General features: G+C 46.3%; 1 long non-coding RNA gene across 1 annotated transcript in view; it reads left to right on the top strand.

Moving 5' to 3' along the window:
• The window catches only part of LOC144682164 (uncharacterized), a 49,330-nt gene extending 24,783 nt beyond the window's left edge, over positions 1–24,547 (top strand). The window contains exon 3 of the long non-coding RNA XR_013576959.1: positions 24,234–24,547. This is a non-coding gene — a long non-coding RNA (uncharacterized LOC144682164). The remainder of the gene's footprint in view (positions 1–24,233) is intronic.
• Positions 24,548–27,090: the final 2,543 nt, after the last annotated feature.

The following is a 27,090-nucleotide window of genomic DNA, read 5'->3' as shown; positions in this document are numbered from 1 at the left end:
CTGCTGCGTGCACCCCAGGTCCCTGATGGAAAGTGGGGGGACACCTCCGTAGACGAACCCCCAATGGGGACCTCCACCGCCAGATGGCAACAAGGCACGCCAAGGCGTGTCCGGGCGGCGGGCGAGGGCAAGGAAGTGAAGGGTGTGCAGCAGCAATCCATACAGGAAACTCCTCCGTGCCGTGCTAAAGGACACGGAGGGCATTTCCGCGAGGTGGCTCATATTGCGGGGCATCGGCACCCGAGGAAGGGTTCGGGGCTTGGGGCCAATGTGGAATTCCGTCCGAACAGGGGAATGCTCAGATGGAAGACCACCGTGCACCTGCGCCATCTCGATCCCAGTATAACATCGAGGCCAAGCACAACCATTGTAAGGTCTTGGATGGCATTGACCGCGAGCCGGACATCTACGGACGCACGATGCGCCAACTCCTGTGGAAGCATCCAGCCCACTCCTCCACCACCCAGCACGTCCCCGATCCTGGTCACCCTGGCAGCCACAGTCCTCCTCTCCGCCAGCCATTGAAAAGGATGGAGGGGGGGATTCCTGAGCAGCGGCTCTCTGACAATAGCTGCTACTCCTGACGGGGGAGAGCTGCGTCGCGAGGCGACCATGTTCCAGACTTTGAGCAGGTCCTGGTAAAAGACGTGCAATGCCTGCAAGGAGCCACAAAGGCCCCTCAGGTCTATAAACAGGAGCTGCACGTCATAATTCAGGCCGTGCACCTGGTGGAAGAAATACATCGCCAGGGCACACCATCTCGGAGGGGGCTCAACGTAAAGGTATCGCTGCAGGCCTGAAGGCGGAAAGTCACCACCTGGGTGCGCAGGCACACCAGCGCCTGACCGCCCTCCCTAAGCGGGAGACTCAGAACCTCAGCAGCAACCCAGTGCTGTCTTTTGTCCCAGAAGAAATCGATAAGCATTCTCTGGATTTTCGTGACAAAGTCCGGAGGAGGGGTCAAAGTGACCAGCCGGTACCACAACATGGCGGCAATCAGCTAGTTTATGACCAGAACTCGACCCCGATGGGGGCTGTTTTAGTTTCACTGCTTTGGATGGATGAACAATTGAAGGAAGATAAGCAAAAGCAACCTGAGGAGCCAGCAGCTCAGCCTCTTGGAATACAGCTGGTGGGGAAGCTACTCCTTACATGCCTAACTCTGCACAGGGGATCAATAGATCACAACTTACTTTTTCTTAAATTTATTTCAGAGGATAACTATATGAGGAGGCTGCACTTCACCAGGTAGGCTGTTTTTGACCTATGCAACCCTGATGCAGCAGCACATGCTGCTTGCTGGACTGAGAGTGGGGGTGGGAGGTACAGCAATCTTTGCCAGTGTTTGTCAAAGTCATCAGCATTCTTAATTTTCTTGCCACAGACTCCTGTTACAGGGAGCGTTATGTGCAACCTGCTGTCTGCAGTGCATAGCTGCAGTAAACAGGTCATCAATGTTCTCCTTACCAGAGCAAACCAGTACAATACCTTCTTGATGGATGTCAGTGGCCAGAATGAGAGAGCTTTGTGATTTGCAGCAGTGGCTGTCTTGTCTTGTGACCAGAGCTGCACTCGTGTAGCCATCAAGGTGCCTGAAGATGAGCCAGCTGCTTATATTGACAGTGAAGGTTTTCACTCCATTGCTATTGAATTGGTGTGTGATCACCATATTCCTAGCACCGATAACAAATTTCTATCAATTTCACCAGTAGTTGTCATTCTTCAACTCTCCCCACTTTCCACCCATCCAAGAACACCAGAAGATATCTGCTGGGTGACAAGAAATATCACAAACAAACTGAGCTAATGACATCTACCTGAACAACACAAGTGCAATGAGAACCATGGGACCACCAGAAACATCATGAAGCATATTATTAGCATAGGTGCTTTGATCGCTCTCGGGCTCTCTACAAAGTGAGCCACATCATTGCAGTTTGCTGGGTTTATACAACCTGGCAACGCAAAGAGGCTCTGGAATTGGAGAAACACCACAACAAGAAGAGGCATCACCAGGATTGGATGAAGATGAGGAAGTACCACAACAAAAAGGGCCAGCAAAATGCATTTCAGGGAGTAGCTGAAAGTGCAGCACTTTTGGTGACCTCCTCAATACCTTTATCTGAAAAGTCAGAAAAAAGCTTTAGCATTAACAGTCATCTTCTCTTCACCATTCCATAGATTCTACATTGAAGAAGATTGAAACCATTCAGCCTCAATGTCAATCACTTTCTGACACCAAAGACTAAGAAGCTGTAATGAGACCAAAGTTCCAAATGTAACGAAGGTGGTTGATTTTAATTCCAAACACAATGCCATAGTAAATATTTTTTGTCAGCCGAATGTTGAATCCATAGTGCTTTTTTAATGTTTAGTTACTTTATTACTCCTACAAAGTGCTCCCTCCTTGACTTCAACAGAAATGGTGGAAGGCTGCTGTTGTTCATGTGGAGACCCTTGAGGTAATTGTGGCCAGCCACTTCTGGAAACCTGAGCCTCAGGCGGTTTGACTGCAGACTGAAAAACCTCAGCAGCTGCTGGAGGAGTCTGACCCAGCTGGCGTCCTGGCACTATGGATGATATTGGTTGAGGGAGTGATGAGGGATCAGACATACTGACAATCGGACAGGGGCCAACACTTGCCTCACCTGTTGTGCCACTGTCACGCCCACAGATCCGGGGCTCAGCACTACCATTGATCTTTGGGAGAATAGACTGAACAAGATGAGTGATGCCTTGAAAGTACCTATGCATTTGCTCCATCAGTCTGCCTCATGTGGATGTCAGCCTTTCTAAGGTGGAGAATAAGTTAATGCCCAGAGTCTCCAAGATAGCCATTTGAGACATGTGAACATGGAGTGCTGTTCTGTGGGCGCAAGTGCAGCATCCTGGAGGTGGCCACACTCTCCAAGGCAAACTGAGAATACTGACGCCAGGCAAGATAACAATGCACAGCCTGGATGTGGATTCATCCATACTTTCAACCATGGTCAGGTCTTCCAATATCTGCTTTAATGGCTAGTTTTCTCCTCATAGCTGAGCCCCTGAAGTTCATATTTCTGTCCTGCTCAACAGAGCTCGAACAGGGAATTGCCGTCCAGTGAGCTGACTCTGCCACCAGTATCTTCTGCCGCTCACTAGTATTGGTTACTTCACCATCTTATTGTCTAACGCAGCTGGATGTCAGTCTCTGTGCTGGAAACTTGAAGAGACTGGTGGGTGCTGTAAGAAGAGCAAGGAAGAGGGGAAAGTATTTATTGTACTGAGATTGTGAAGCCCAATAGCTTTGTGGCAGATGGTCAAGAATGTGATGAAGTTAAGTGTTGAGAGATATAGGGAAAGAACTGTTACCATGTGTTGCTGAGGGAATTGGAGAAATTAAGAGCTACACTCACCTTTGCTACCCTTGTGGAGGTATTGAAATCCTTCCTCAGTGGATCCCGGTCCTGAGGGCAATGAATTTTGAACTGGTAATTTTAGCAATGTAATAACAAACAGCACATTGATAAATAATATATATATTCAGTTAATATCTGCTGGATTTGATTTTTGGGAATATTCCTAGCACTGACTGGAAGAGAACTTCCCTCCTCTTCCTGACCACTTCCAGCAGAACTTCTAAGGGGCCCTCAGAGAACTGGAAGCTTGCCTGAGCAGCATATTGCCTCAGTTCTTGCTGCACCACTACAACAGTGAAATATTACAAACAAGAAAACAACTTTGCTTTAAGAGATGCATTCCCACTTAAAATAGGCCTCTGGCTGATCCACCAGAAATTGCTCCAGATGTGGGCAGGTTTCCCGGTGGGTCAGAAAACTAGGTGGGGAACCCATCTGTGAGATTACAGTGAGGCTCGAAACCTAAAATGTTCTGGGTCCATTTTTGGCTTCAGTGTCTGCAATTTGAGTTGTGGCCCATTGAAAATAGGCCCAGTGTTAAAATCAGACTCTTCCTTTTTCCGTCCCATGCTTTGTTTGCATCCAGGCTAAAAATATTTTAAAATATCAATGACAGGCACTTTGTTATAATGATATTGGCAAAAGGTGTTCGTTATTTCATTACAGACACACACACACACACACACACAGGAATTTTCTATCTGTCTGGTTGATGCTTGTTCTGAGCCAAATAGCAAATATATGGCCCTGGCAGCATACCAAAGGGACTTCTGAATTTATCAGTTGGCATGGTGTAAACTAACTCCAATTATAAACATGAAGGTGTTCAGGTATCTACATTATTAGTTCTTCGACAACCTTTTTGTCACTGGGTATAGCATGGTGCAGAAGCCACTCGGAAGAGATAAAATCATTTTTTCCATTCTTGAATGCTTAACCGAATCCCTAACACAGTAATGGCAAACAGCAAATTGATAAATAATATATATGCAGTTAATGAATTGCTAGTCCTGTCTGACTAGATGTTATTGCAGCCTTGTAATTCATAATTAGATTTGCTCTCCAATATTTGAAGCTACTCACTATAGAAGTAAATTTTGAATAAGCTGTTTGCAACTGAATGATAAGCCCCCATTTACAGAAAGAACCAAGACATATTTCAGTCAAGCTCACCCAGACAATATTATTCTATAAAATTCCTATGTCTTGCAAAAGTAGGTTGCTTCAAGCTCATGTTCTCAACAGACTTTAGCTTTCAAGTGTTCACCTTCTATTGCTTCAGTGTTAAGTGCTCTTTTTTAATGCTTGCGTGTGTTTATGCTCACTGCAGTTAGGAATACCACAATCACTTTGGAACTAACTGCAGCATCAAAGAGTCAGAATTTAGGTGCAGCACGAGCCAGGTGAAATGTAAAGCTCCTTCCACACTGCTCCAATAAGCATGTCTGGATGCCAAGCTCAAAAGAGATTCTAACAAAATATACATGAACTAATTAGCAGCTCATCAAAGAGAGGCAGCTTTGTTGGCTCAAGTACTTCCACAGGATAGCAGACAGTTGCATACCCAAGGGCTTTCTGTATGGCCAGGTAGCCAGAGCCAGCCAACCAGGAGGATGCCCGAAGCTCTGCTTCAAGGATGCTTACAAGCATGACATGAAGGCCCTAGACTTCGATTATTGCACCTGGGAGTCACTAACTGATGAGAGAAGGAAATGGCGACACCTCCAGTGGGCTGGTGTGCACCACCATGATTACCAGTGGCTAAGCAGTTTGGCAACAGTCACCAATGCTGAAAAAAACACCCACATTGACACTTGATATCCTAATGTGCGGCACTTGTGATAGAACCTGCCTCTAAAGGATTGGCCTCTTCAGTCATCAGCCATATGAAGACATCCCATCTGAAATGAATTTTTTTGCTGCATGTCCATCATTTTTTGTAGTTGGAAGGATGCTGGAATTAGCAACCAACAGCATTTGCATTTCAAATATGGTTGCTAGGTAATAGGTAGCACAGTGCTTTAGATCATCACCTTGTAACCTTGCAACCACATTTTACATATGACTCTAACATTCCTGCATTTATTGACAATGATTAGCTGGTGAAAACTGTGTTAAACTTGAAGACAGTTTTTAATGCTCAGGGTCCACAGCTGATTTTTAAGTGCAGTACAGGGGCAGTGCTACACTGTCAAAGCTGCCGTCTTTCAGTGAATTTTTCTTCATTGAATTTAATGGGTCTATATTCTCTGGAGTTTAGAAGAATGAAAGGTGATCTCACTGTAACATGCAAAATTCTTAAATGACTTGACATGATTCAAGAAGGTGGTTCACCACCACCTTCTCAAGGGAAATTAGGGACGGGCAATGAATTTTATTCACGTAACTGAATAAAATAAAAGAATACTGGGAAGCTTTTTCTCATGGCTGGAGAGTCTAGAACTAGGGGTCATGGTCTCAGAGTAAGGGGTCAGCCATTTGGAACTGCAACAGTGCAGCACACCCTCAATCCTATACCAAATGTCAGAAGCTTAAATGGACCAGCCACATAAATACTGTGGCTACAAGAGCAGGCCAGAGGCTGGCAATTCTGCAGTGAATAACTCACCTCCTGACTCCCCAAGCCTGTCCACCATCTACAAAGCACAAGTCAGGAGTGTGATGGAATACTCTCTACTTGCCTGGATGAGTGCAGCTCCTGCAACACTCAAGAAGCTCAACACCACATAGGACAAAGCAGTCTAGTTAATTGGCCCCCCATCAACTGTCTTAAACATTCTCTGCTTCCACCTCTGGTGCACCGTGACTGCTATTGGTACCATCTACAAGATGCACTGCAGCATTTCATCAAGTTTTCTTTGACAGCATCTCCCAAACTTACGACCTCAACCATCTAGAAAGACAAGTGCAGCAGGCACATGGGAACTATCACCACTTTGAAGTTCCCCTCCAAGTCAGACACCATCTAGACCTGGTAATATATTGTTGATATGTCATAGCTGCAGGGTCAAAGTACTTGAATTCTGTCTCTAATAGCACTGTGGGGGTATCTTCATCACATGGACAGCAGCATTTCAAGAAGACAGCTCACCACTACTTGGGGAACATTTAGGGGACAGTAATCATTGTATCATAAGGTTCAGGATGACTGTGGAAAATGACATTGGTCATTCCAGAGTAAGAATAATCAACTGGCAGAGAGTGGACTTCAATGGGGCAAGAACGGAGCTGGGCCGGATAGACTGGAACCAAAGGTTGGAGGGAAAAACAGTAGCTGAGCAATGGGCTATCTTCAAAGAGGAGATGGTTTGGCACAGTCAAGGTATGTTCCCTCAAAAGGGAAGGGTAGGACAAACAAATCCAGAGCTCCTTGGATGTCAAAGGAGATGGAAATTAAAGAAGAGCAAGTGTGCTTTCGGCAGGTGTCAGGTAGCAAATACAACTGAGAACCAAGCTGAATACAGAAGGTTCAGAAGGGATGTGAAAAAGCGAATACAAGAAGCAAAGGTGGATTATGAATAAAGACTGGCAGCTAACATAAAAGGAAATCCCAAAGTATTCTATAAGCACATCAATAGTAAAAGAGTGGTAAAAGGAGGAGTAGGGCCGATTTATGGTCCAAAAAGGGGATTTACACACAGAGGCAAGAGGCATGGCTGAGGTGTTAAATGAATACTTTGCATCTGTCTTTGCCTATGAGGTAGATGCTGCCCAGGCCATGGTGACAGAGGAGGAAACTCAGTTACTAGAAGGGTTTAAAATTGATAAGGATGAGGTATTGGATAAGCTGTCGGTACTTAAAGCTGATGAGGCACCAGGACCGGTTGAGATGCATCCAAGAATATTGAAGGAAGTGAGTGTGGAAATTGCAGAGGCACTGGCAATAATCTTTCAATGTTCCCTGGATTCAGGGGAGGTGCCGGAGGACTGCAGAATTGCAAACATTACGCCCTTGTTCAAAAAAGGTTCTGCCCTGCAATTACAGACCAGTCATTTTAACTTTGGTGGTGGGGAAACTTCTAGAAACAATTATTCGGATAGAATTAATAGTCACATGGAAAAATATGGATTGATTTGGAAGAATCAGCATGGATTTGTTAAAGGAAAACCTAACTAACTTGCTGCAGCTTTTTGAAGAGGTAACAGAGATGGTTGATGAGGGCAAGGCTGTTGATGTGGTGTATATGGGCTTTCAAAAGGCGTACGATATAGTGCCATACCAACAGACTTGTGAGGAAACTTATAGGTCATGGAATAAAAAGAACAGTAGCAATGTGGATACAAAATTGGCTTAGGGATAGGAAACAGAGAGTAATGGCTAATAGGTATTTTTCAGGCTGGAAGAAGGTTTGTTGTGGAGTTCCCCAGGGGTTGGTATTGGGACCCTTGCTTTTCTGATATATATAAATGATCTAGATCTTGGTGTACAGGGGACAATTTCAAAGTTTGCGGATGACAAAACTTGGCAGAATTATAAACTGTGAGGAGGACAGTGTAGAACTTCAAAAGGACTTTGACACATTGGTGGGGTGGGCAGATAGGTGGCAGATGAAGTTCAATGTGGAGAAGTGTGAGGTGATACACTTTAGTACAAAGAACATGGAGAGACAGTGTAAAATAAAAGCTACTATTCTGAAGGGTGTACAGGAGCAAAGAGACCTGGGTGAATATGTACATGTCATTAAAGGTGGCAAGACAAGTAGAGAAAGCTGTTTCTAAAGCATACAGTATTCTAGGCTTCATTATTCCGTGCATAGAGTACAAGAGCAGGGAGGGTTTGATGAACTTATATAAAACAATGGTTAGACCTCAGCTGGAGTATTGTGTACAGTTCTGGGCGCCACACTATAGGAAGGATGTGAACGCATTGGAGAGAGTGCAGAAGAGGTTTACAAGAATGGTTCCAGGGATGAGGCACTTCAGTTATGAAGAAAAATTGGAGAAGTTGGGACTGTTTCCCTTGGAGAGGAGAAGGCTAAGAGGAGACTTTTGCAAAAGAAGCAAATGTGAGGTGAGAACAAACTTTTTCACACAGCGAGTAGCTAGGGTTTGGAATGCACTGTCTGGAAGTGTGGTGGAGGCAGGTTCAATTGAGGCATTCAAGAGGGCATTGGATGATTATTTAAATCAAAACAACGTGCAGGGTTACGGGAAAAATGCAGGAGATTGGTACTAAGTTAAAATGCTCAGAGAGCCAGTGCAGACACGATGAGCTGAATGGCCTCCTTCTACACCATAACAATTCTGTGATCCTGTGACTTCTCAAGGGCAGTTAAGGATAGGCAATAAAAGCGGGCCTTGTCAGTGACGCTCACATCTCGTGAATGATTAAAAAATATTGAAGAGAAATTTCTTAACTCAGAGGACGTTGAATCTTTGGAATACTCAACTCCAGAGTGCTGGGCTGCTCAGCCATTGAGTATATTCAAGACTAAGATCAGTAGATGATCGGACACTAAGGAATTCAAGGGATATGGGGATAGGACAGGAAAGTGGAGGTGAGCTAGAAGATCTGCAGTGATCTTATTAAATCATAGAGCTGGTTCAAGGGGCCAGTGTAGAATGGAATGATACCATCCAACTTGTTTCTCTGAGCAAGGGCCGAAGGAGGGCCGAAGGGCCTGTTCCTGTGCTGTACTTTTCTTTGTTCTTTGTTCTTTGTTCAGTTGGTTAATATTCAGAGAGAAAAACCTTTCCTTCCAACAGTTTGGCTGAGTTTCCTGAAAGGGAATTGGACTGGAATCTTCAGAGTAAAGGGTCAAACAATGATTCTCAATCTTAGACGGTGAAGTTGGGACGCCATGGTTGATATGCTCTCAGATCTCCCTCTTCTCTGTATGTTTAAATTGAGAAACCATGTGTCAAGTACTGTAAACTGAATGATTGAAACATTAATTTCTGCTGAATGTGGTTTACCAGGGGTTGGTAACCTTCATAAATGCAAAAACCTTCGTAAGTGCATCACCTCAAATCTAAAAATTTGTGTAAACAAGTTTCACTTCACCCTGAATCATAGCTTCACTTCATTTTGGCTTACAGTGAGGAAAAACACTGTATTTCACTACACTTCTCGTTTCTCTCACCAACACACCACAAACAACTGAGAACAGATCTGTGGTTTTGTTGTTGAGATAGTTGACTCAGACAAAGAAATGGTTAGGGTTGTGCAATTAACCTTAGCATCCCTTTGGTTTCTGGAGAAGAAAAGTGAGGCGTCCCTGCTGCAAATCATGATCCAATTACCCTACCTAGCAAGTTTGTTTTTCAAAGTTTGTCTTTGGGAATAGAGTGGCACAGGTTAAGGCCAGCTTTGTTATTCATTCCTAGCTAACCTAAAGAGCTAACCTAGTAGGCCTTCTCCTCAAACTACTGCAGTCCTTATGGTGAAGGTGCTCCCACAATGTGCTAGTTTGAGGCTTCTAGGATTTGACCCAACAATATAAAAGAACGGAGATTTATATCCAAATCAGGATGGTTTGTGACTTGGAAGTGAACTTGAAGGGTGATGGTTTTCTCACAAGATTGCTCCTTTTGAGTTTCTTCGTGGCAGAGGGTGGTGCTTGTCAAAGCTTAGTGAGTTGCTGCAGTGCATTCTGTATGTAATAGCAACTGTGTGGGTATGGCAGAGGGAGTCGCTATTGAATCAATGGTAGGGACACCAATTAAATGAACTGAGTTGTCCGGCATGGTGTCAAGTTTCTTGATTGTTATTGTGGCGGGGGTCTCGCAGCCAGGTAAACGATAAGCGTTCTATCCTACCTTGTAGATTATGGAGAGGTTGTGAGGGGTCAACAGGTGAGCCAGTTATCTCAGATTACCAGCTCTCTGTCCTGCTTTTGTAGCCCTAGTGCTGATATGGATGATCCAGTTCAGTTTTGGTCAATGGTATATTGACGGTGGTGTCAGTGGGGGTAAAGGACAGGTGACTCGGCTTTCTCTGAAGAGTGAACAGGTCCCTCTATCCTGTTCTGCTGCCATTCAATCAGATCATGGTTAATCAGATCAATTACCTGCCATTGATTCATATCCTTTGATACCCTTATCTAATAAAACTCTGTTTACTTAGTCTTGTAAATTTCAATTGACCCAACATCCACAGCTCTTTAAGAGGGAGAATTTCAGATTTCCAATTCCTTTTATGTGAAAAGTGTTTCTTGATTTTCCTCCTGAATGGCCTGGTTCTAATTTTGGGATTGGGCCCGTTTGTTCTGGGTTCCCCCACCAGAGGAAATGATGAATTTGTATCTACCCTATCAAATCCCTTTATCATTTTAAATACAACAATTAGATACGCCCTCAACTTTTTAAACTCTTGGGAATGCAAGCTAAGTTTATGCAACTTGTCCTCATAATTCAACCCTTTTCATCCTGCTGTAACTTTGGTGATTCTGCACCCATTCCAAGGCCACTATATCCTTCCTGAGGTGTGGTATCCGAAAGTGAACACAGATGGGGTCAGATCAAGGCTCTGCACAAATGAAGCAGAACTTCTCCTCCTTTGTATTGCAGCCCCTTTTTGATAAAGGCCAACATTCCATCAGCATTTTTGATTACCATATTTATCTACGCACTAACTTGTAGTGATTTGTGTACACCTAAGTCCTTTTGCTTTTTTAGGTTCCTAACCTTTGCCATTAAGAAAATATTCCAATTTGTCTTTCTTGGATCCAAGGTGGATGACATCAGAGTTCCTCACATTGAACTCAATCTGCCACAGTTCTACCCATCCAATTAATCCCAATGCTGTTCTTGACACTTCCTTGTATACTTTGCTTTGACCCAGGGTTCAAATGTTTCCTGGTTTGATGATGATTAAGGAGTAAGGGGTGTGCCAGGCCAGGAGGTTACAGTCTGTAGTGGGACCCAATTTTGCTGTTGTTGATAGCCCACAGCAGCTCAGGAATGGTCAATTTTGGGCAGCTAGATCTCTCCTTAGTCTGCCCCATTCAACAAAGTGGCAGGAGCCTTTCGCTGTGGAATTGACACTTTGGGCAGAATCGTCCAGTCCCGTTGGCAGCCAGCATCATGGTGGGTGTGGGCGGACAATATGGCGAAAAGGCCAAAAATTGATTTCATGTTGTCGTGAAACCAGTTTGCAGTTGTCCACTCTGCCTGTCAATGGCGGGCCGTGTTTCCCACCATCCAATGTCAGGAACTTAATTTCAATGCATTTGAATCTCATGATTGTGCCCTCATGCTGGAATCATCCACCCACATCAAATTTACCACGCACGGTGGCGTGACTTCAGAATAGCGTGATTAACAACTGCCTTTAAAAGGCCTGCACCTGGCGAGCTGAACTTCAAGGGGAACTCGGAGATGAGTGCACACAACCTTGCACAGCGCTCACAAGCATCACCCCCGTAGGACATCAAGGAAGAGGCTCCGCGCGTTCGGGGGAAGGGGCACACGCAAGTTGCTATTTCTCGGCTGGCTTTCAGTTCAGTGCGGTGCTGGGGCAAGGGCTCCAATGTGGATGAGGGCAGGTGGTGGAGGGAAAGGCAGCACAGATTGAAGTAATTATACTAGCACATGTAGAGGTGGAGTGGGGGAGGGTGTGGGGAGGAGGTGTGAGGGAAGCATCCACGGACTTGGAAAAGCTTGTCAAAAGTGAGCAACCTTCCGCAGCTGAGACCGTTCAGCAGCAGCTCCATTGACAGGCTTGGAGTCGGGCCTCTGAAGCTTTTCTGCTCACTCAAGCAAGACAAAAGCATGAAAGTGCCACCAAACGCTCCAGAACTTTTCGTGCCTTGGGCACAGACTGCAAATTAATGTGAGTTTTAGGGGGCTGCAGAACAAGTGGACGAATGGGCAAGTTGTAGAATCCCTTTGTGAAAGGTGATCATGGTGCAGTCACTGGTGGAGGCGCTCAAGAGCCCCTCGCAATGTCTTTATTCAGGCTTAGACCAGTATCCCTCGGTTCAAGCTGACAGCGCAGCCTTGCAGTGCGGGTTAGGATAATGCCTGCACCTGAGCTGAGAGCACAGCATGCAGCCCAGTGTCCGAAGCTGCTGCCAATCGGTCCAGTGGAGTGGGGCAGGAGTGGGTGGGGTTTTGGACAGCCATGAACTACATACACTACACACTGGCCATCCAAATGGTGGTCAGCACTCTTTGGCATGCGTGAAGGGGCCTTCAGACTTAACCAAGAGAGGTCCTTAGGACACATATGCTAACCCACGTGTCTCTCTCTCTTTGATCCTGCAGGAGGAGAACATCAGGATTACGGAGCCTGGTGATTTAATGGTATGACTCATAGCTTAGAGAGAGCAGAGAAGAAGAGGAAGAGGCCGGTGGAGGCACCTGGCTCAGCAAAGGGAGGAGCACCTCCCTCAAGATGAAGGGGCGGCAGGGCCTGCTGCGCACACAGCTGAAGATCAACAGAGAGTTGTTACTCGTCGGCGCCTTGCTAGACCCAGGGTCTATAGATAGCGCGTGTCATTCCTGCATATGATTGAGAACCAGTGTTGCCGAAGACTGCGCATTACTAGGGAACTGGTCGGTCACATATACCACCCACTGCAGGATTTGGCGCCACGGGGATATGGAGGGCATCCACTGCCAATGGCTATGAAAGTGACCACTGAGCTCAATTTTTATGGCAGTGGCTCCTTCCAGGGCTCCATAGGTGACCTGTGCGGGATCTCGCAAGCCTCCACACCCAAGAGTAACCAGGAGGTCATGAATGCTATCTTTGTGAAGGCACAGAACTTTGTGCATTTCACCCGGGATCAGGAAAGCCAGGAAGAAAGATCGCTGGGGTTTGCGCAGATCTCTGGTTTTCCACAAGTGCAGGATGCCATTGACTGAACTTACCTGGCGCTTAGATCTCTGTGGCAACAAGCGGTCAACTATGTCGACTGCAATGGCTTCCACTTACTAAATGTTCAGCTAGTGTGCCACCACCACAAACACATCCTACAAGTCTGTGCATGATTCCCAGGGTACGCCCACGACTCCTACATCCTTAGCAGGTGTCAGATCCCTGACATCTTCCAGGGTGGACTAAAGATGGACAGACTGCTCCATCGTCCCTTGCAATCTGAGGAGTGCACCAGACATCCCTGCCTGATGATCCCATGATTGTCTTTGCAGCTCCAGCAACTAACTGAGAATCGAGTCCAGACGCTCATCATCTAACTCAGATTCCTTGCCTCGAGCAGTCCTCCCAGTGCTGACGACCAAGGATCTACCTGCCCCCACCTGCTGTGGAACAGATTGTGTGGTGTGCTCACCAGATTGTGATCCCAAGGCTGTTCTACAACTAGGTTCCTCTGAGGTGTGTGTTGCTGTGCTAGTGGAGGGTATGAGTGAGCACTGTAACAGGTTTTCAACGGTGCTGCCCTCAGGGTCCTCAGCTGAGGTGCTCTCAGCTTTGGGGTCGGGTCAAGGTTAGCTGAGGGCAATGTGGCAGATGTGCCTAGGAAAGAAAGTGGAGATTATTAGTGCTTGGCAGCTGCATTGAACACAGAACAGTGGACACAGAGTAGCACTGAGAGAAGGATGATGTGGTGCAGGATCCTCACGTGAATGCTTACCGCCAACCTCACCATCTCTACAGGAACAGTCCACGTTCTCTCCGGCCAACTCCAACACATGAATCTTGAACAGAGTGAGGACCTTGATGCCCAGCACTCCATCCCCGGTCTGGCATCCCTTCCGTTGATTGTGTGCGATCTTGTCCTGCATAGAGGCATATGGAGAGAATGTGAGCAAGGTGCATGCCAGGCCAAATGAGAAGGATGCCAGGCATGCGTGTGTGCTGAGTGGAGCCATGGACGGGATGAGGAGGCTATCTTCATAGGAGATGAGGCCAGATCGAGATTTTTGGGTGTGTGTGAGAGAATGAGTGGCGATTTCCCTTGAGCTGGCAGTGAGTGAGATACCAGAGAGTGTGTGATGGGCTTGTGAGTGTGTGAGTTGAGATTGAAGAAATGGTTGACTTGGTGACATGGATCAGATCATTCATCTTTTTTCTGCACTGGATGGCCGACCTCTTGTGTGTGCATTGGCACTGACCAACTCTGTCACTGCTTCCCAAGCCAGAGTAGTGAGACTGATGGGCCTCCTCCGGCCCGAGTGGAGGTAGAGGACATCGCGGTCGGCCTCTACGATGTCCAGAAGATGTCCCAGAGATGCATCACTGAATTGGAGGGCTGCACTCTTACTGGCTTTTGGGGCCATGCCTTCACCAGAGCAATCCTGAGCTGCAAGCATTGAGAAGTGTGCACATGCCTGCAGTTTAAATATGGTGCGCAGAGTGAGGAAGTGGCAATGTAATGGTGTGGCGGGTAAATTGGAGGCTGCCTGCCAGCGATCCAGCATGTTTCCTGTGACTGCATAATTTATGAGATGGAAGACGCAAAAATCCGCCATTGCGACCGGCGGATAAAATGTCTTTTTTCACGCCCGCTACTGCACTTAGTGCGAATCTGGGATGATTCGGCCCTTTGTCTTTACAAGTATTCTGTGATGATCACCTGGCCAATGCTAACATGGATAGGTGTATCTGTGTTAGGTAGGTTAGTATGGATGAGGTTCAGTCAGTTACCTGCTCTTGTTGGCTCCCACGTCACTTAATTCAGGTCCAGTCTAGCAGCTATATCCTTCAGGACTCAACTAGCTCGGTCAGTGGTACTACAACTGAACCCCATGGTGGTGCACACTGAATTCTCTCACATCAGAAACATTCTTCCTCTAAGTGATTTTCGATATGGAAGTACTAATTTATCAGTTGAGTCCGGGGGCAAACGTTAATCAGTGAGAGACTTCCTTGACTTTGTTTGACCTAAAGCCATGAGACTTCATGGGGTTTGGGGTCAATGTTGAGGACTCTCAGGGCCACTCTTCTGTAACTAAGCCAAACTGTGCTCCAACCTATCACACTGATAGGACAGGACAAGTTCAATTATGGTAATGGAGGAGCCTTGGCTGTTATTTGATAGATATGAATCTGAGTAGGACTATGCCAGTTGCTTATATAATCTGTGAGACAGCTCTCCCAACTTGGATACTGGTGCCCAAATGTTAGTGAGGAGGATTTTGCAAGATTAACATTGTCTTATGCTGATATAATGCATGTGTCATTGCTAATGGGACTGTTTGATTTTTTCTTTTTCTTACTGAACTTCAATATTAGTGAAGGCCCTATGAGGACAGAATTTGTTTTACGCTATAATCAAATAGCCAGTTGGCAATCATTATTTAAGCTCACACGTTTGGGCCAAGATGCCTGCGGAGTGCAAGCATCCTTACTGCACATATACCTGTACTGTACATATATCCTATGTACCCTAAAAACAGTTAATGCCTTAAGGGAGGAAGGGGAGAAAAATTAAATAAAAGGAAAATAATTCAATCAGTATTTAACAATCAATAAACATTCAACATTTTACAGCATCCTTTTGGATTTTATCCAAAAGGCTTCAATGAATCTTGCAGAATTGGAGAATTTTAAAGAAAATATTTGATCTGTTTCAATGCAAAGTTCATGGATTTATAATTCAGATTGAATACCAATCTGGCATTTTAAGTAATTTAATTTTTATATATGCCTTCCCCCCTTCTTTAGGTCTGCGATGTCACACAACAGTCTCCTAAAAGAAGGCAACCAGGCAAAGTGATTCCAGCCCTGTGCCAACTCCATTATGTAATTGAATGTTGAATACCACAGGTTGATATGTCCTCAGATTTTCCCCTTCTGTAGAAGAGCTGTGCCTGCATTTGGCACCTCTTCAAACAGCCCAGCTGAGATTGGGAATGCACAGTGCAAGGAACATTATGCGGCACAGCATGTTAATACACCAACACATGGTGCCAACAGGCCAGTGCCCTGCATGTAAATTAATATTGAAACATGCCAGTTAACAAATATCTCATTTCAAATGCAACATTTCTTAGACCAGCTGGTTGTTAGTGGTGATCACTGCATGTTTTACTGGTACAGTTCTCCACTCTGCCAATCACACAGACACAAGCAGGGGCAGGGAGTAGACATTCGGACCATTCCTGAGCAAAATCCTCAGGCACAGAGTTCATTAAATACCGTAGAGATGGAAACCTGTTTAAAGCAGGGGTGTTTTGAGTATGATACTTAGTCTGTGACATGTTTTATTAAACTTTAAAAACAGAAGCTGTGCCTGATATCCTCTGCAATGTTAATGTGCACCATATTGGTTGTGATTTAGAGTTCAGATCTGATGCTTATTCACTATGGATGCATGTAAAAGAGAAAGAATTCCTGTTTTGTGACTGCAGGTCAGCACATATGAAGTACAAGTAGTACACGGGCACCTTAACTTCTCTAAACATTACAGCTGACCAAAATATGTCATTTAAACCTCTAATAAAATATATGATAAAACAAAAAATGTACAGGTTTTTAACAAAGAAATACATTCTTAGGTGATTAAAATAAGAAATAAGCCTCTATGATGTACAGCAGAAGTAAGTTTAATAATAAGATACCTTGGAGTGATTACAAAGCAGTAATTTAATCGTGGGGTTCAGATGACAGTTATAAACCACTTGAGCTTCACTCCTACGATTTATGATATCATTTGAACCCCTCCATCAGATTACAGCCTTGTAATCACTCCCAGCTATCCTTATACTCCATTCAGCCTGACGACATTCTGTACGATTAACCCTTTCTTTACCTGGTGCCCCCTGACACCAAGTTGTGACTGAGATTCACTTAGCATCTTTTCTGACCAATGAAGATAATTCTGTTTCCATTTCACACTAAGTTGCTGCACAGAAATTTGTGCAGCCAGGCATGAAAGCACACCAACATCTACAGAAAGCGGAAAGCTGCAGAAATATATATAGATTCCATCATACAGAAACCTTTTCAAGCCCAAATACACGTCAATATCCAGGCTCATTAAGAATGTTAACATTCAAAATGCCTAGTTGTGACACAAAATATTTTTAGTCCCTGGTTTGGGAAGGTTCCTTTAAACCCTAATCAGTCGGGGTGACACTCTCAGACCTTTGCACAATGCTGCAAAACTGACAGACCTAAACATAGATTGCAATCTCAGCTGGTAGTTTTCATCTGGGTATTGAGATGTAGCAAGGGGCAGGGGAAGGGTGGTCAAAGTGATCAAATAATGGGAAATATAGGCCTGGATCTTCTGATCCCAATAGTGGTGAAAGCTGAGGCATTCACTGCTGTTGAGCATCGCATTGGTGTGCTGGAAGCCTGAATTTCCAGTTTGCGAGAAATGGCTCCCTTATGAGCCCTGGCTGATGCTCCAGTTGGAACCTGCCAAGCTGTAAACTTGGCCTGTTGGCCCAATACTTAGCGAGTGTTTTTACCCAAATTTATTAGTACTGTTCCCTCCCGACACTGCTCACCCCCTCCCAAGGTTTGCTCACCCACTCCTGACACTGCTCAACTCCTCCTGATACTGCTCACCCCTTCCCAACACTGCTCACCCCCTCTCGACACTGCTGACTTCTCTCTTGACACTGCTCACTCCCTCTTGACACTGCCCAACCCCGAAACTGCTCACCCCCTCCTGACACTGCTCAACCCCGACACTGCTCACCCCCTCCCAATGTTTGCTCACCCACTCCTGACACTGCTCAACTCTTCCTGATACTGCTCACCCCTTCCCAACATTGCTCACCCCTGCCCAACACTGCTCACTTCCCTCCTGACACTGCTCACCCCCTCTCGACACTGCTCACCCCCTCCCGACACTGCTCACTTCCCTCCTGACACTGCTCACCCCCTCTCGACACTGCTCACCCCCTCCCGACACTGCTCACTTCCCTCCTGACACTGCTCACCCCCTCTCGACACTGCTCACCCCCTCTTGACACTGCTCAACCCCTCTCGACACTGCTCACTCCTCTCCTGACACTGCTCACCCCCTCCCGACACTGCTCACCCCCTCCCGACACTGCTCACCCCCTCCCGACACTGCTCACCCCCTCCCGACACTGCTCACCCCCTCCCGACACTGCTCACCCCCCCGACACTGCTCACCCCCCCGACACTGCTCACCCCCCCCAACACTGCTCACTCCTCTCCTGACACTGCCCACCCCCTCCCGACACTGCTCACTCCCCCTCGACACTGCTCACCCCCTCTCGACACTGCTCAACCCCGACACTGCTCACCCCCTCCCGACACTGCTCACCCCCTCCCGACACTGCTCATCCCCTCCCGACACTGCTCACTCCCTCTCGACACTGCTCACCCCCTCCCGACACTGCTCATCCCCTCCCGACACTGCTCACCCCCTCCCGACACTGCTCACCCCCTCCCGACACTGCTCACCCCCTCCTGACAGTGCTCACCCCCTCCTGACACTGCTCATCCTCTCCTGACACTGCCCACCCCTTCTCAACACTGCTGATCCCCTCCCAACACTGCCCACCTCCTCTTGACACTGCTCAGCCCCTTCCAACACTGGTCACTATTGTAAAATGTCTTTAAGGAATAGCAGCATGACATCACTAGAAGGGAGGTGTGTAATGTGCTCCAGTCTTAGTTTCACTTTTGCTTTGAGAGGAGCACATACACAGCTCTGATGCCTTCAAGCTCTGCACCCATGTATAACTGTTTTCATGTGCCTTGTCTTAATAAATGAACTCACAACAATCCCTTATGAGTGATTGGTGCCTTATAGATTACAATAACATGAGACGGCGATCAGCAGTGGTGAGACAGTGGCAGCAAGATTAAGTACAGGCACGACATGGTGAACAGCCTTAGATCGCACTATATGGCATGAGACGACCTTGACACTTTGGTCAGACTGCAACGGAGTTGCAGCATCAAAGAGTGTTGCGAATGCAGCAGTTGACTGTGCAGGAAAGCTTTGAAGACATAGTGCTAAGCTAGTGCTCAAATAAGTTGCTGGTGAGCAGACAAATCCCTCGTGGTGAGATTTCGGAGCATAGCCTGTCAGTTCTTTGAGTGGGACAACGCATCGAGAGGGCTAGCATTGGGTTAGCTCAGTCAGGAAAGATGAGTGACCAGGGTGGAGGCCGGGTTGATACTGAGCAAGGGAGAGTCAAACAAGACAACAAAAAAACGGTCATAAGAATCAGGCCAGAGAAGATTGAGATCATAATGTTTGGCTTCGGGGGTTGCTGAACAATAACTTGAATAAAAAGCAAAGACGCCATTGCTCCATGGTGTGTTTCCACCACAATTCACCTTTGCGGGCGGAGCTTTGGAAAAGCGCACGAAAGCGGCCACAGTGACGCTCATCCCATTTCCTGCAGGAGAAGGAAGGTCAAAGGGGTATTGTCAGAATGTTCACAAATTTCCCCAGTTTGAATTGGAACGCAGCTGATCTATTATCTGAATTCCAAATGTTTAAACAGCGTGCAGTGCTATGGGGCAGGATTTTCCATTTGGCATTGGAGCGCAAGCCCGACCCGCCCGAGCGTGAAATGGCGCGCGATGATGTTGGGTGAGTGTCCTGATGTCATCGCAAACTCGTGTGATATTTCGGTCGGCGGGAGTGCGCCAGAGTTGGCAGCACACCTGCTGACAATTAAGAGGCCAATCAAGGCCATTAATCAATCAATCACTGCCCGTCCAACGTTGCGGTTGGCGGGTGGGCGAATTGGCCAGGCGGCCTTTGGATTTTTTAGGAAACCTCATCCACAGTTTGGGGGGGGGGGCAGAATTTTTCAAATATACATGTCAAGGTGAGCGAGTCTGCTCTGTGTATATTTTTTCCGGATCTTTAAAAACTTTACTCATTGGTTTGAAATTCTTCAGCTCCCTGCCTTCGGGGAGCTTTCAGTGCATGATCTCCCCTGCGCATGCACAGACTTTTTGCACTCGCCCTCCTCCCACCCCCATCCTGGCAGCGCTGAGGTTCTCAGCATGCCTTTCACGCTGGCTGGCTCTAGCTGTTAATTGGCCAGCCAGTGTGAAATCACATTCGGGGTCCGATCGCGGGTGGCGGGCTGTTTTCTGGCTGCACCCAGGCCCGCCCGCCATGCCCACCCGACAACCCAAAAATCCTGCCCATGGTTTCTTGATTCAGGTGTGTCTGGACCAGACAAGCAAGCCGTAAAAATTCGCCTAATAATTGGAAATGAAGGTCGACAAAGGCTGAAGATGTCAGGATTAACAGAAGAAGACCTAAAGGATCCACAAAGGATATGAATGACTTTGGAAGACTGGTTCAGAATCAAGTTAAACTTCCATTTTCACCGACTGGAGTTCATGTCATTTCAACAACCACCTACAGAATCCATGGACTGCTTTGTCAGCAGGTGCAGAGAAAATACGGACTGTGATTTTTGAAATGCAAAGCTAGCAGACGGAATTGTGAGTTGGTGATCACATCCACTCCCATGAAAACATTCCAGAAAGATCTGCTAGACAAGCCCAAAACATATAGCATCAAAGAGTTATTCAAGTATGGATGTAAGCATGAAGTGATCCTCGCAGGTCGACAAAGCCTCCACGTCCTAAATACAACGCCAATTTTTGACGGGTTCACTAGAACACCCAAATTCAGCAAGACATGTGGAAGGTGTTGTCTTCTACATGTACCAAAAAAGGCCCAGCTTTTCATCTATTATGCAAGGCATGTGGCAGGAAAGGCCATTGGTTGCGGCAATGTGCTAGAACAAATCAGATCCATTCCAGCTCATCAACCACCATACAGTCCTGTTGCATCTAGGACAAGATCCCAAATACAACCAGGAATAACATCCAAGAATGAAAACCTCACAGATCACTGTGAGCAATTAAAGACACCTCCAGACTGGGTTATATTACAAGATCTGGCCATACCATCAAATTACCTTAACGCTTTAGAGACTCATAGATTCATCAGTTCTATACATTTATGTAATTGTAACTAAACATGAACATGTATTATAATTGTTATACTTCTTTGGAAGAGGGTAAAGTATTTTTAAAAAGAAAGGGGGATGTTGTAATATGCCTTGAAGTCAGCATGAAATGCTTCAAAGGAAAATGTGTCAAGCAATCCAGTCTTAGCTTCACTTTTGCTTTGAGCAGAGCACACACAAAGATCTGATGCCTTTAAGATTTGTGCCTACATAACTGTTCTCATGTGCCTAGTCTGAATAAATGAATAGGCAATGTGTTCAATCCCTTATGAGTTATTGGTATCTTATATCATTATGATGACATGATACCACCACTCCCGCCACAATGCTCAGCCCCCGACACGACACACCCCCGGAACACGGCTCACTCCGCGACACTGCTCACACCTCGCGACACTGCTCACACCCCAAACACTGCTCACACCCGACACTGCTCACACCCGACACTGCTCACACCCGACACTGCTCACACCCGACACCGCTCACACCCCAACACTGCTCAGCCCCCGACACGGCTCACCCCCAGAACACAGCTCACCCCCCGACACTGCTCACACCCCCCGACACTGCTCACACCCCAACACTGCTCAGCCCCCGACACGGCTCACCCCCAGAACACAGCTCACCCCCAGACACTGCTCACACCTCGCGACACTGCTCACACCCCGAACACTGCTCACACCCGACACTGCTCACCCCCCCGACACTGCTCACACCTCGCGACACTGCTCACACCCCGACACTGCTCACCCCCCCGACACTGCTCACACCCGACACTGCTCACTACTCCCCGACACTGATCACCACCCCCCGACACTGCTCACACCCCAACACTGCTCAGCCCCCGACACGGCTCACCCCCAGAACACAGCTCACCCCCCGACACTGCTCACACCCCCCGACACTGCTCACCCCCTGACACTGCTCACCCCCTAACACTGCTCACCCCACCCCAACACTGCTCACCCCACCCCGACACTGCTCACCCCCCCCCGACACTGCTCACCCCCCCGACACTGCTCACCCCCCCGACACCGCTCACACCCCAACACTGCTCACCCCCCCCCGACACTGCTCACCCCCCGACACTGCTCACCCCCCGACACTGCTTACCCCCCCCGACACCGCTCACCCCCCGCCATCCCCCCCGACGTTGCTCACCCACCCTCAAAGTTGCTCACCCCCCGGACACTGTTCACTCCCCTGACAATGCGCACCACCCCCCCGCCACTCCTGACATTGCCCAATTCAACCCCAACAATACTAACCCCCACCTCCCTGACACTGCTCACTCTCCTCCTGCACCCTTGAAACGCCTCAGACCCTCCTGACTCTTGCTGATCCCTTCTGCACCCCCTACACTGCTGTCTCCCCAACCTCCTCCCGACTCTGCTCAGTCTTCCCGGGGCTCTAAGAGGGGTCAAGCAATGTCGGAATATGTGTGAGCAGTGTTTGGGAGGGCAGGGAGGGGTGGTGAGCAGTGAAAGGACATGCTGGTCAGTGTCTGGAGGGCAAGGGCAGTGTTGGGGGTTGATATGGGTTCGGGGTGGTGAGCAGGGTCAGGGGTGCAGATGGGATGAGCAGTGTTGTGGGTGAAGGGGTTGACAGGGGCAGGGGAGCCTGGAAGTAAAAACAGTTAACAGGCATCCTTAAAATCAGTGAAAGTCACTGAACTGAAGTCTAACCTCGAGGGGCGTGTCTTCAGTTCATGGCGTGTAAGGGGCTGTGGTGTTGCTGGAACTAGGGCTCCTGACTCACCTGGACGATAGATCCACGTTGCAGCTGGGACAGGATGGACCTCAGCTTCCAAAGTAAAAAGGTCAGGCCCGTGTTTCGAATCCGGTCAGCAGAGTGCCCTTCCCTTCACCACTAATCTGGGTCAATGTAAAGCAATCAAGATTCTACTTCACAACTGCCTGCCTCGTGTCTACATAATGACACCAGGAGAAACCGTGTTAGCATATGCATGTTCACCTCCCCATTAACTCAGCCAAGATTCAGACTGCCTGCCTGGCACTGGGAAAAATGATTAAATAATGTGGTTCTTTTTAATGAGCCAATCAGAACTTGAGTGACCAGATATTAATACCTGAGCAGGAGGTTTATTGTCTGATTGCAACCTTCGAGCTAGTTATTGCAACATTTGTAAGCTCAGTCACTGTCTTATTTTCTACTTAACCAAAAATGCTAATGATAGGGTGCATAGGGTGAATGTTATTAGAGACTGGTTACAGGCTTGTTTTACACACCTGAAGTTGTTAAGTGAGCCATAAGCAATATATTTATAGGGTTATGTTTTACTTAAATGCTGCACACATCAGAAACTAGTCTATACATGATCAATTCACTCAATATTTATGAAGGAAAAAAATCCCAGGGGATAAGCCACATTATTGAAGTGAGAATTCCTTACTCTTACCTGATGTTGTCTTCTAACAGTGGGAGAGAAAGCTGTGTCTTTCCCCTTTTAACTGACTCTTTTGATAAGAAAAGTGAAAAGGTCCAGACTTCAAAGAGTGGAGGTCAAACGTGCGTGGAGCAGCAGGATGGGCCTTGTGCTTGACTTCTCTTGAGTTCCTTTCTATACTTTCAGCAAACACCCTCTGTGTTTTGTACTTTGGTCCAGGGGAATATTACCAGTTCACAGGCAGTGCCTGTATGTAAGCACTAAAGGGGATCAAAATCCTCCAGTTTAGCAGTCGCTTTCAAACTTCTCTTGCTTTGAGCAAGGTATTTATCCCCTTGAATAAGAACAAGAGAGAAGGAGAATGAGCAACTTTTCATTTTATCCAATTCAGATATAAACAAATGTCGATTCACACATGAGCATTAATATTTTAACATGCAATCGGCAAGCACAAACAGAAAATATGCTGTAACATCAACACTGTTATTTTGTATTTAGTATTTGTGTGAACTTCTGTTCTTCTCTTCTTTCCCCCACATCTGGACATTGTACCTGACCTACATGCTGCCTTTCACCGTACGGGGAAGGGGTGGAGAGGTGACAGCTATCTCAGTGGACTCTTGCACCAGTGACACATTTGGAGTTAGCAGGAAAAGAAAGCTGCCTCCTCGGGATGAACTGGGGCAAGTATCGTCTGTCCCTAGAGTGACATTTGTACTTACGCCACGGAGCAAAGCTGAAAGGGTTTCTCATGCTTAATGGGGATTAACCTCCTCCAGAACATCAAGCAGAATTTACAGAAGGGGACGACAGGCACTTTAGTGCATTCCTGCTGACTCTCTCCGGCTTGTTAAACCGTTGAAACTAAAAGTTTCTGTTAACTTATTTACCATTGTTTGAATCACATTGTGCAAAAGCCATGATAACATTATTTACAGAAGTTCCCATAGTGCCACTGCCTTCAAAAATATGCTTCAGCACATTATCTTTGACAAAATACTGCACAGCAAAATTAGAAATGTAAATGAAACTGTGCATTGAAGTATTATTGCTATTTATTTATTTTCATTTATATACAGAGCAAGGAGTAATACATCTCAATGATGGATTTCACAGGTGGCCCCTTGGATCATAAAATATTTACGCCCAACATTAAAATTTGCTTCATCGAATGCTGTTGATTTCTTGCTGTGATTATTCAGAGTTTTGACGGAGCTGCATTTCTGTCGTTGCACACACTGATGTAATCAGAAAGTGAAAGAGATTTTGCAGTGAAGATCTAATCGCATTACAACCATTACTAAATGTCTATTACAAGGGTGTGTGCTATATATTACTGCACTACATCAGCAGGAATAAAGGCCAACCCAAAATGTTGGGAACGTGCAGTCTCACAATGCAACAATTTTAACAGCATGACTTAAAGATTACTACACCACCTTCATTCCTCACAAAATATTGACAGATGTACTGCATTCCTGACTATTTCCTACAATGCAGGAATCATATTCTATAATGTACATCAGGTTTATTGTCTTATTCCTTTCCATTTATAAATTCTGATGATGTATCCAATTGTATCAGTATAGGTTCCTATTAAAAGCACAACAATATTCCCACAATAAATGAGGTCCTGATCTCAAGCTGGGCTCTGTAGGGAAGTTGTTGAGTGGAAACAAAGCATCGCCCCACAGGGAAAGATGAATATCTGACAGCAGACTGACCCAGGCTGAGCTGTGGTCTGCACCTTAAAATGGCTGGCTCAAGAACAATACTTACTAAAGAGACTTGGATGCAGGTGACCAGCCTGCCTTCCTAGTGGAGAAAGAAATCAAAATAAAATCTAAAGTATAGATTAATTTGCCTTCTGAAATCAACCTGGACCTCAGATTCAGAAATAAAAGCTGCAGTCATGGAAACGAATGGATGAAATGTAGAATGGGTCTCCGGAACCCTGATTGTTATTTTACATTATCTCCCAACATCAACACTACTCCAGGGGCCCTGATGCTTCTTTTCCCATTTCCGTTATTTCTCTGGCAAAACCCACAATGAAGAGGGGGAGGGCAGGGTGCTAGCTGTCTGCCAACACCTGTTACCCGTGCCCATCAGGATGCACAATAGCGACCCAGAGTTGAGTCCCCATCTTGAGAGGCACCAGGCCTCCTCCCAATGAGGTGGATGAAACATGCAAGGCAGAGGAGGAGATTGAATTGTATGATGCACCAGTGTAGTGTGTCACCAATCCCGTTAACTTCAACTAATGTGCATTATATCAATACATCAAAACGTACCAGACAGTTTTAGATTTTTCTTTCCCAGCCTAATAAATAAGATCATAATGTTTTAATTGTTTAAATTCCATTCCCCCAAAACTTTCTTTCCTTAGCCTTGTGGGAGCACTTAAAATAACACTCATTCAAATCAGATTGTTTACATCACTGAAGAATTATTGAAAAACTGGCAACTACTTTAAAAACAGTTCATGTATAATTGGTGATTTTTTGAAGATACTGACACACGGCTGGTACATAATGGAGAGTTGTAGAATGGATCTAATTTTTATTACTTTCCGGTACAGAATAACCTTATTTAAATGTAATATAATTCACTTCTATCCCACAAATGGGAATGTATTCTATATGTTGATCAACTTATTCAAGTAGTAAACAGTTTTAAAAGGGTCATTAAGATATTTTATCAAAGCAAGGTTGACCAGTGAGAACAAATAATAGGATTCATTTTCATATGGAGCACAGAGTTGAGCACAAATATCAAAGCTGACACTCCAGTGCTGAGGGAGTGCTGCGCTGTCTGAGGTTTCATTTTTTCAAGTGAGATATGAAATTAAGGTCCTGAGAGCCCTCAAAGATCCCATGGCACTATTTCAGAGAAATAGATGAGTTACCCTCGGTGTCCAGGCCAATGTCTACCCCTCAATTAATATCACAAAAAATTTTATCAACTCATGATCACATTGCCTTTTGTGGAAGCTTCCTGTGCGCAAGTTGGAAGACAGGTTTCCTACATTACACCGGGTGACTACACTTCAATACTTCATTGGCTGTAAAGCACTCTCCCGCCAAACCAAGCCTGGCCACATGGCTCGCCAGCTTTTAATGGGTGGCCTGTACCCTGAGAGCTCACTTTACCTGCAGAGGGTAAAATCCCAGTGGTGGTGGGAGGAGGCCCTTAAGTGGCTATTTAAGGGCCTCAATTGGCCAATGGGTAAACAGGCCACCTGATGCCTTCTTTGCCATGGGTAAAATAACCATGGGGCAGGTAGGGGCATGCACTGGTGCCATGGTGCCCAGTTTTACACCACCCCATGCCTGGGATCCCACCCCAAGGTGAGTGTAAAATTCCAGCCATTGTCTGATGGCACTACTGGGAGGCCTGAATCATTTTCATGCTTAGGCTTCATTTCAATGGATTTGCTGGGAT

Source organism: Cetorhinus maximus, chromosome 6, assembly GCF_964194155.1.
Source record: "Cetorhinus maximus chromosome 6, sCetMax3.hap1.1, whole genome shotgun sequence".
Classification (NCBI taxonomy): domain Eukaryota; kingdom Metazoa; phylum Chordata; class Chondrichthyes; order Lamniformes; family Cetorhinidae; genus Cetorhinus; species Cetorhinus maximus.
The sequence above is the reverse complement of the archived record's forward strand: the minus strand, read 5'-3'. Positions and strand labels throughout refer to the sequence as shown.